At 38.3% G+C, this 10,655-nt stretch overlaps 1 long non-coding RNA gene across 1 annotated transcript; it reads right to left on the bottom strand.

The window, feature by feature from the left end:
• Positions 1-3,147: 3,147 nt before the first annotated feature.
• LOC110456529 lies at positions 3,148-8,969 on the bottom strand. Its single transcript, XR_002463594.1, has 3 exons — positions 8,915-8,969; positions 6,131-6,286; positions 3,148-3,216 (listed from the first exon to the last, which is right to left on the bottom strand). It is a non-coding gene; the product is annotated as an uncharacterized LOC110456529 (long non-coding RNA).
• Between the last annotated feature and the right edge of the window lie 1,686 nt (positions 8,970-10,655).

The raw sequence follows: 10,655 nt of genomic DNA on the forward strand, positions 1-10,655 counted from the left end.
AAAAATTGAGTCCCCTTGGCCCAAGGATGCTTCAGACTAAATTAGGATAAAATCCCTTTATCCCTAAGGTAGAAGATGGATTTTAAAAGATTTACCTCTATTTCCCCTATTGGGCCCCTCTCCTCTTCCAGACCAAATTGGGATGAAATCCCTTAATTCCTACGCTAGAAGAAAGATTTTAAATGTTTACCTCTATTTCCCACACTCAGCTCTACACCCACCGTTTCTACAAAATTGAGTGCCCTTGGCCTAAGGATGTTCCAGACCAAATTGGGACGAGATCCCTTAATTAATTCTTACGCTAGAAGAAGGATTTTAAAGGTTTTACCTCTATTTCCCCTATTGGGCCCCGCCCCTCAGCCCCAAGGAGGGCTACACCCACTGTTTATACAAAATTGAGTCCTCTTGGCCCAAGTATGCTCCAGACTAAATTAGAATTAAATCCCTTAATCAATACAGCATAGATTAGGTCACAGGGAAATAAGATGACAAGGGGGACAGCATGGGTTAGGTCAAAGAGACACAAGATGACCAGGAGGACTGTATGATTCAGGTCCAAGAGAAACAAGACAAGAGGCCCAGAGGGCCTGTATCACTCACCTGGATACCTTAGCAAATCATGGCAAAATATTCTCAAAATGAGATCAAGGGAATATGCCAGACCCCAAGGCCAATCCTTGTAGCATAACTGTATTAGATTTTGTCATGCCCAGCAATTTTATGTATGGTTTTGGGGTGGTGCTCTCAACTGTTTCCAAGCTTTGACTCAGAAACTAGGTCCCTAGGGTTGTGGCCAGACCCCAGGATCAATTATAATATTGCGACTGTATTTGTCTCTTTTTGCCCAGCATTTGTATATATAGTTTTGGGGTGGGGATCTCAACCGTTTCAAAGTTATGACCCAGGGGTTAAGTCTGCAAAGGTGGGGCAGACCCTGGGGTCAATTCTAATATCATGACTGCATTCGCCTCTTTATGCCCAACAATTGTATATATAGTTTTGGGGTAGGGATCTTAACCATTTCGAAGTTATGACCCAGGGGTTAAGTCTCCAAGTGTGGGGCAGTCCCTAAGGCCATCCTGGAAGCATATGTGCAATCATATTTTTATACTTAGCAATTGTATATACGGTTTTAGGGTGGGGCTTTCAGCTGTTTCCAAGCTGTGACTAAGAAACTAGGTCCCTAGGGGTTCGGTCAGACCCCAGGGTCTATTCTGATATCATGACTGCATTCGTCTCTTTATGCCAAGCATTTGTATATATACATGTAGTTTTGGGGTGGGGATCTCAACAGTTTTAAAGTTATGGCCCAGGCACTCTGTCTCCAAGGGCGGGGCCAGACCCTAGTGCCATCCTGGAATCAAATGAGCAATCTTCTCTTTATACTCAGCAATTGTATACCATGGTTATATGGTGGGGATCTCAACTATTTCCAAGTAATACACTTTTTTGGCCACACCCCTTAGCCCGGGGGGGTCAGCCCCACCATTTGTACAATTTTGCATCCCTGCCCCCCATGAATGTTTCCGATTAAATATGATTAATATCCATGGCATAGTTCTACAGTAGAAGTCGATTAAAGCAATATAGCCAAATAACCCTTTTTGGCCCCGCCCCTCAGCCCTCTGGGGGGGTCACCCAATTATTTGTACAATTTTGAATCTCCACCACCTAGGGATGCTTCCAGTCAAATATGGTTGATATCCATCTCTTAGTTCCAGAGAAGAAGTCGCTTAAAGCAGAATAGCCAAATTTCCCCCTTTTGGCCCCGCCCTTCAGCCAGCCCCCTGGGGAGTCAGCCCCATCATTTGTACAATTTTGAATCCCCATCACCTAGGGATGTTTCCAGTCAAATATGGTTGATATCCACTTCTTAGTTCTAGAGAAGAAGTCATTTGAAGCAATATAGCAAAATTGCCCTCTTCTGGCCCCGCCCCTCAGCCCCCTGGGGGGTCAGCCCCATTATTTGTACAATTTTGAATCTCCACCACCTTATGATGCTTCCAGTCAAATATGGTTGATATCCATTTCTTAGTTCCAGAGAAGAAGTCGCTTAAAGCAGTATAGCCAAATTGCCCTCTTTTTGCCCCGCCCCTCAGCCCCCTGGTGGGTCAGCCTCATCATTTGTACAATTTTGAATCCCCACCACCTAGGGATGCTTCCAGTCAAATATAGTTGATATCCACTTTTTAGTTCCAGAGAAGAAGTCGCTTAAAGCAATATAGCCAAATTGACCCCTTTTAGCCCTGCCCCTCAGCCCCCTGGGGGGTCAGCCCCATCATTTGTACAATTTTGAATCCCCACCACCTAGGGATGCTTCCAGTCAAATTTAGTTAAATTCCAATCAGTGATTAAGAAGAAGAAGTCGTTTAAAAGAAAATGTTGACGTTGGGACGGACGGACGGACGACGGACGCAACGGTATGGCATAAGCTCACCTTGGTCCTTCAGACCAGGTGAGCTAATAATGATAGAAAATACAAGAATTGTTTTCAACATCACATATTTCGTAACAGTTAACAGTACAGGAGGCATTAATGACAACAAGTAATACAACATACAGAGTAGCACATTAGTAATCACAATACAATATATAGCATTCAGATGTTATCAAACTAAATTATAATCCTGAATAGTTGTATGTTAAACAAGTGTTTCAAAGGGTGTAGTACTATATCAGTTGAATATACATATATGAGAATAAAGCTAAGTGTAAAAATTGACAGGTTATACACGGATTCATGCATACCATGAAGTGTGAGCTAAAAAAAGAACATTCACTGATGTTATTAAGTTTAGTTAAAGCTATAATCCAACATTTGAATATTTACTTAAATTATTTTAAATATGTTGCATGAAGTCTTGATTTAAAAATATTTCATACACATACATCTTTGACATATATTTCTATGCTTGATGTGTGTGTAAAGAGTTTGTTTACAATACAAGGGAGAAAACTCTGTTATAAGAGTATAATAAATTATCTCCCTTAGACTGCTAGCTTACATTGAAAATTACAAATGATGCAAATTTTTGCAAAAGCTTCAAAAAAAACAAAAATAGAACATTTGCAAATATTGCTGTCCAATGTTAGCAACAGACTGCAGAACAGTTTTTTACACTTCTTAGATCATTTGTGAGGCTGTTCCATACCTTTAAGATCTTTTTTCTGTAGCCCTCTGCCTTTACTCTTGTCATGCTGGTGGGCTCTTGGGATCTGATAAGCAAAATGATTTTGATCACTTCAGATGTAAACACAGGTGTCAAATTATTTACAATTTTGAAAATTTTGGTTTACATGTAGAATATCAAGTTATCTACTAATTCTTTTAATGAATGGGACCCCATTGGCTGTGACGTCACAAGTTCAATGCCTGTAGCAGTCACCATGGAAGGAATAGGAATTCAAATAAACAGCAAAATACTGACAGTTACACTCTTAATTTTATACAATACAGTACTTATGTATGCAATGCTAAATTATATCAAGGACCTAGATATTCTAATTCCGTGATTATATCTATCTCGAAAATATAATTGAATTGTGAGATTCAAACTTTTGTTCTCCCCTCATACAGTCTTATACACATGTGATAATTTAACATCTTGGTTCAATAATAAAAATCATCTCGATCCACTCCCTAGATAAGTGAACCTTCATGTGAAATTTGAGAAAGATCCCTCTAGTACTTTCTAATAAATAGCACATACAAACTTTAACTCTCAAATTAAACATCATCAGAGAAGGTGGGCTAAACATCTGTCATTAGTTCCTCATTAAACTTCCTCAGTGGCCCAGTAATTTAATAGCCGGAACTGATTTTAGATAGGAATTACAAATGTATGAAACACTTGCAGATTGGCTGATTTTGTTGTGTCAGTCCTTTAAAGGACCTTCAATTTTTTTTAAAATGATGAAATAAAGATATTTTCTTATAGTAAATTCAACACCAAGTAAAATTGTGAAGTTTGGTGGATATAGAACTATTGGTTATGGAGATATGGTGAGTCATGTCTCCAGGTGTCCCTATATATGCTCTTTACTGTAAGAAGCAAGAAATTTTCAATTTAGGTACAGGTTATTGACCTGTCATAGATCAGTTAATTTATCTTTATAGACCTCCATATTTTGCATGTATATAAAACACACATTTACCTCATGGACTGTAGTCTTCAAATTGAAACAAAACAATCACTGTGTTTTATACAGAATTTTAACTAATTGATTTGTTTATTTAATGAAATTTTGTTAAAAATGTGTAATTTGACAATGTTTTAGCATATAATATTATTCAAGATTTCTAACAGACCCTTGGTCATAAATGGTTATTTGATATATATACCAACACTGATTAGCTGCTACTTAGACAAGCTTTAGTGACAGGCCCTCAAACACCCCTGGGGAGCCACCACACCACTGGGATAGCTATGGGGGTAGGGGACAGATAATGTCATATCCAGTCAATTGTCTGTGTAAACAATCAACATTAACACACTGCTCCATCAGCAGAGATGTATATCAAGTAGTATATAATGACAAAGCATCTCAACACCCACCATTCATTTCAAAAATGGGGAGAAAGAACAGGTTAAAATTTCCAAAACAAATGGATTTCAGAGAGGGAATGTTCCACAAAAACAAGGGAAAGACACCGACACCTGTTTCCTCATCATTGCCAGGACTAATCAAACGGTTACCCCAGGATGTATTTGAATCCAGGGTACAAACTGACGGCACAGGAAGAATGACAATATCTAATGCTTAGGGCTTGCCGTCCAACATGAAACTTCTACGTCCCAAACCAACAAAGGCACCTATAGATTCCTGCATGGATTCTGAAGTACAGCACCCAGACAGCTACACATACAAGCTATACCGGCCCATAGATTTGGAGAGGTTATGGAATTCAGCAATCTGTCAGCACAACCGTCAACACAAGCACTGCTCAGGCCATCTACAGTTTGACTCGAAGAACTCAAGACAGTGGGGCTGGGGTTGGACTAAGCAGCTTTACTGCAAAACATGTGGATATGGAAGTGAAAGCTGCATTAGCTGTATGAGGACAAAAACAAAACCAACCCTAGGAGAGGCGAATGGCAGAGTCAACTGAACTTGGGTATACAAACACCACTCATGGCTGCATCAGTATCCAATTCAGCAATGATTGAAATATGCCTTACAGCCAACATCATCCCCCCTCTTATACCGGATTACAGAAAACAGCCCATCATGTTAGGGAGAAAGTTGTCACCCTGAGCAAGGCAATTATGGAAAGTCTGAGAGAGAAAATTGTTGCAGAAAATACAAGTTGTGGACTGGAGAAGCCAGACCTCATCAATGCAGAGATGGATGGCAGGTAAAACAACCCACCTTTCAGTGGAGACTGGACACCTTATCAAGGAGCCAGCCAGTTCGAACAAATGACATCAGATAAGAAAATCATAAGTGTGTTCACAGGCAACAAAACTGTGTAAGTGTGCTGACTACCTGAGAAGGTGTGGGGGTAGAGGCCACCTGTCCTAACCACACAGGCATGTGTACAGCTAATGTGACTGAGGATGCTGCCATAGGGAATGAGGAAGTCTGGGCCACCATTGTTGGAGAGGAGGTTGCAGATACTCCTACAATCAACTACCTCACCACAGAACGAGACAGCAAAACACACACCTGGTGAAATCAGTGTAGAGAGAGTTTTCGAAGAGCACATTCAGTGCAGACCTGTTCCAGAAATTCCAAGGTCTACCATATGGAATGCTGAAGTCTAGACTGGCCACTGATGTAAGAAACAGGTGTGTTACCGAGCTAGAAAGGGCACACATTGTTCACCAAGGAAACCTTGACCAGATAAAGAAGAATATGCCAATGGCCATTGAGGCTATGATACAGTGCTACAAAGAAAACTGTGAAGAAATGTGTGCTGAGTACAGTTATTGCTGTCAAGAATTACCAGACAACTACTGTAGAAACATTTCTGCCACAGGGGATAGTGCTACGCCGCAGTGCTAAAGATGAACATCACTTAAAACAAAGTGTGCTCAAGTACCTCAGCACCGAGTGTCTGGACAGCATCAAACTACTAACAAGCACTCAGAAATCTTAATCTTTTAACAGAGTGCTTCAGAAAACAAACCCGAAGATGATGACTCATTACTGCAACTGTCCAGCCAGAATTCACACTGCTGTTCATCTGTGCAACTGTAGTATAGCAGACTCTACAGTGCTGAGGCTACGTGCAGTTGGCAGTCCTTTGGTGAGTGGCTCACGTGTAGTCAGTCACATCACATACCTGAGAAAGAGACAGTTATATCAACAGCAATATCAAAGACATTTCATGTTCAAACTAAGGCGAGGATATCACAGAATCAGATGGTATCGCATGCATGCAAAGGCTCGTGTTCCTGCAGAGACATATTAATCTGGAGTGGATGACCAAAGACTTCATGCTAAGAGGATGTCCTAAAAACAGACTGTGCTAAAATAAAACTGTGATAAGTAAAAGTGTGTTAAGATGACAGTGCTTTTGAAAATGTGTGTTTATTTGTGTGGTTTTTTTTTAAATTCAATACATGTAAATAATTGTTTGATTATTAAATTTTAAAACTTACTTGAATTGTTGTTTATCTCTACTGGTCAAAAAAAATACAATTTGGATGAAGGCTATGGCCTAAACAAGTCTGAGGCTCAACATCCAGGTGTTCAAACTTGGTACAGAGGCCATTGTGGCACAAATGAGACACCTGCAATGTATGAGGCAAGGTAAATTGTCTCGTCATAATCGTGTACTGTAATGGGCAATGGTGAGCCAGAACACTTAACACGGACAAGTCCATAATCAACCCTCGAGTCACCCATGGCACTAAGCCATACAAGATAGTTTTGATAATTTTGCCTGATAAAGTTCTAGCCAAGTGTTTAGAGACATGAGGACAGCACTGTGATACGAAAAATAAGTCATAAACAACAGAGAATCAATGAAAGATGAGGGTCACCTGAGCATGTGCTATTCATCCTGAAAGGACTCGCACAACTAAATCATTTATTTTATGTTATTACTAAACATTTAGCTAATAACTTTAATATTTTAAGTTCAACACCAGTGACAACTGTCTAGTCTCATAGATACATACCTACATACCTTTCAAAGGCTACAAAATTACGTTTTTGGTATACGTAGGTTAAGTGGCATATTGGAGCGTCACAGCATCCAAAGTTGACAACCAGAAGTTTACAACGAAAACGGTGACCCAAAACAGAAATGTCCCCAGAAATTTTGCCCCAGTGCAAATCCACACATAAGACATGGAAATGTATCACAAGTATACATTTTTCTAAATTGAAATACCTGTACATTTCATTCATCTAAAAATCTGTCTTCAGTTCCTCATTAAACTTCCTCAGTGGCCCAGTAATTAGCCTGAACTGATTTTAGATAGGAAATACAAATGTAAGAAACACTTGCTGATTGGCTGATTTAGTGGTGCAAGTCCTTATGTGAATAATATAGTGTTTTGTTCATGAATTATACAGAAATAAAGGGTGATATGAATAAAAAATGACATGAGTTAAATACTAATATTACATATTATTCATGGTCACTCATCACATTTTGTTTACTTTCAGATTTACGTTGGACCTTATCTTCTCAAAAATCACACTTGTGTAAAATTTGAGAAATATTTATAAATTAAACCAGGGATGTATAATGGAGGGGATTAGCAACTCCCTCTTTGCCTTACCAATGTTATGACACGCCAATCTAGACTTACCTCCCCCTGATTCAGGAGCAGATAGCGAGCGCCACCTATCTCAATTTTGACGAAACAAGATGGCGTTGATACTGCTTCGTTAGATGCAGAAGTTGGTGTGAAAACAAACCAATCTCGATAAGTGTTCATACGTCTTTTGTTTATCCCATTGTTATAAGCTGATTGTATTACTTATAATTGATAAAATCTGTGGTATCAAAGTAATTGATGTCTCGTTTTTGGGGTATTTTTTTTCTATTTTTAAACGCGATGTAACGCGTGGTTCAGAGTATTGTGGTGGGCATCGATAGACAAAAATGCAGGATAAAAAAAAACCCACATGTATGTGAACCACCTCACTCCAAAAGTATTTGACCAATCTTTTTTAAATTAGCAGCAATAGAAAGCTGAATAATTTGTATAACGACCGAACCAATTTTATTTGCGAATAATATAATTTAACTTGTGTTATTTTTGTGTCAAAAAGTGTATTATCAGCATTATTTTTCACTGGAACGTAAATCATTATTGCGAAAGTAGCTGGTAACTGCTCACCGTTTTATTAAATTTTATAAACTATCGATTATATTTTTTAAAACAAATAATATCAATAAACAGTACTTTGGAGTAATTTCTATGTTAAGTAGGCCTGATTTGATTTGCATTACTTGGAACGATAGCGATGTCACAGATGAAATTACTCGTCTGGTAACGAAGGACACGTGTTGTTAAAAAACGTAAACAACCGGAAATGTTAAACGCAACAAAAAAGGATCGCCTGCATTCGAGGATCAGCTCATTTAAAAAATACTTCTTATTGAAATTTACAGCGATAGAAAGTTGAATAATTTTTTGATATGTAGTACTAATTTTTATGGCAAAACATAACAATTAAATTGTGTTGTTTTTGTGTCAAAAGTGTCAATATTAGCATTAATGCCATTATTTTCACTGGAACGTGCTTTACAGCGAAAGTGCTTTATTTTAACGCTAGTGCGCTAGCGCGGGGTGATCGAGAGAGACTCTCGATGACTTCGCGGTTTGGTGAACAAACACAAAAGTGACGTGCTATAGAATCTTGACTGGGGCAGAGAGTTGCCAATCCCCTCTATATACTGCCCCTGATTAAACTAACCTTTTGAGTACGATTCTGTAGGCTATTTGCTTACCGAACTTCGTCTGCATGTTTTGGGGGTTTTCCTGATTCCGGAAGTAATAAAGTTTCATTCGGAACCTATCCGGAAGTGTTCCGGGTATTTGAGCGTGAATTACATGGATGCACGTGCAAATTGCCATGTTTTGTTTATATAAGTCGGTGAGCTAGCACAGCTCTCAGTCAGTATTAAAGTCTTCAAGGGTAAATTCGCGTTACCGGTTGAACCTGTTAAGAAAACGACAGGTACAGATCTGGACCGAGAGGCTGACCTCAGGAAAATTTGGCACGTTTAGATTGAGGGGTCCAGACGTGCCTGAGGCTGAGCGAAACTAAAATGCTGACTATTGCCAATTTGCGTTATTTCTTTCTAAAACAATGTCAAGATACATGTAGTTTTTAAGTTACGTTATGTAATTCAGTGGACGGATGAAAGAAGGCCATAATATTCTTGAAACACTGGGTTTTTTTCTCCGAAACTGTGGATTTTTTGCTCTGCTTATAGAACGGTCCAAGTGTACATGTGTTCGTTCGTACCGTTTCAACCGGGATACGCGAATGTAGCCTTAGTGACTGTCTGGCTCACACTCTCCTTCTCTTTCACTGTTACCGTCACTTACATTTTGTAGGTAGGGTATCTTTTGGAATTATGCCCCTTAAAGTATAGAATACATAGAGTTTAAATATACATATAGAATATATAGCAACTGCACTAAAATATATCTTATGTGTTATTTGATTTTTTTTTATCGGGTATAAGATAATATTTGATAAAAGAATTGCAAGGAATTAAGAGTATTTTATTGATATGGATTGGGCAGGAACGGGCGACGATTAACAGGAGCGGACAGAAACGGGGCAGGATCGGACTTATATTATATATATTTATTGTATATATTTAATTATCCTTATCGGGTATTAAAAAATGCAATAACATGATCGCGGCAGGATCGAATTAACTTATATGTATTTATTTAATTATGCGTATCGGGTATAAGATATATTTGATAAAAGAATTGTAGCGAAATAAGAGTATTGCTTATTGATATGGATCGGGGCAGGATCGGACTCCGTGTTTCTTTCATTCCTTCATTCTCTCTTTATTTTAACCTTGTGGTTAATCAGTACAGACATAATGGGGAGACGTGATATTTATCTATTTCCGTATCAATTCATCACATTAATCAACAATAAAATAAACATATTGAAACATATTATCATCGACACTATAAAATGAGCCATTCACTATTAAAATAGTTGAGCTGCATGCAATCATACACCGGTAGAGTACCGAATCTTAATCACAGTTACAGGTTAATATATATATATATATCATAAAAAGAAAAATTCTTAACAACGAGTCTTTAGTACTTTCATCTTTTCTAGGAAATTCCTCAGACTGTTTATTTGAAGTTTATGTTGTGACGTCATAAACTATGACGTCACATAATAGTTCGCTATAACGACGTCCGCCATATACGTACCCGCCATAACGATATCACAGCAATATAAATATATTAATTATAGTCTTAAGGCAAAGAGAACTATTTGTTTAGGATTAAGATATACAAGTAATACTATTACTTATAAAAAAAAAAGTTTAAAAAAAAGTAACAATAAAAATAAAAACACTCCCTGTGTGGGTCGAACTCAGGGCCATTACATTAATGATCCGACACACTACCGATGTCACTAGTTTACAAGCATAACTTTTTCAGAGACAAAAATAAAAATGATAAAACACGTTGATCTAAACT

This window comes from Mizuhopecten yessoensis, unplaced genomic scaffold (assembly GCF_002113885.1).
Source record: "Mizuhopecten yessoensis strain PY_sf001 unplaced genomic scaffold, ASM211388v2 scaffold8783, whole genome shotgun sequence".
In the NCBI taxonomy this organism is placed as follows: domain Eukaryota; kingdom Metazoa; phylum Mollusca; class Bivalvia; order Pectinida; family Pectinidae; genus Mizuhopecten; species Mizuhopecten yessoensis.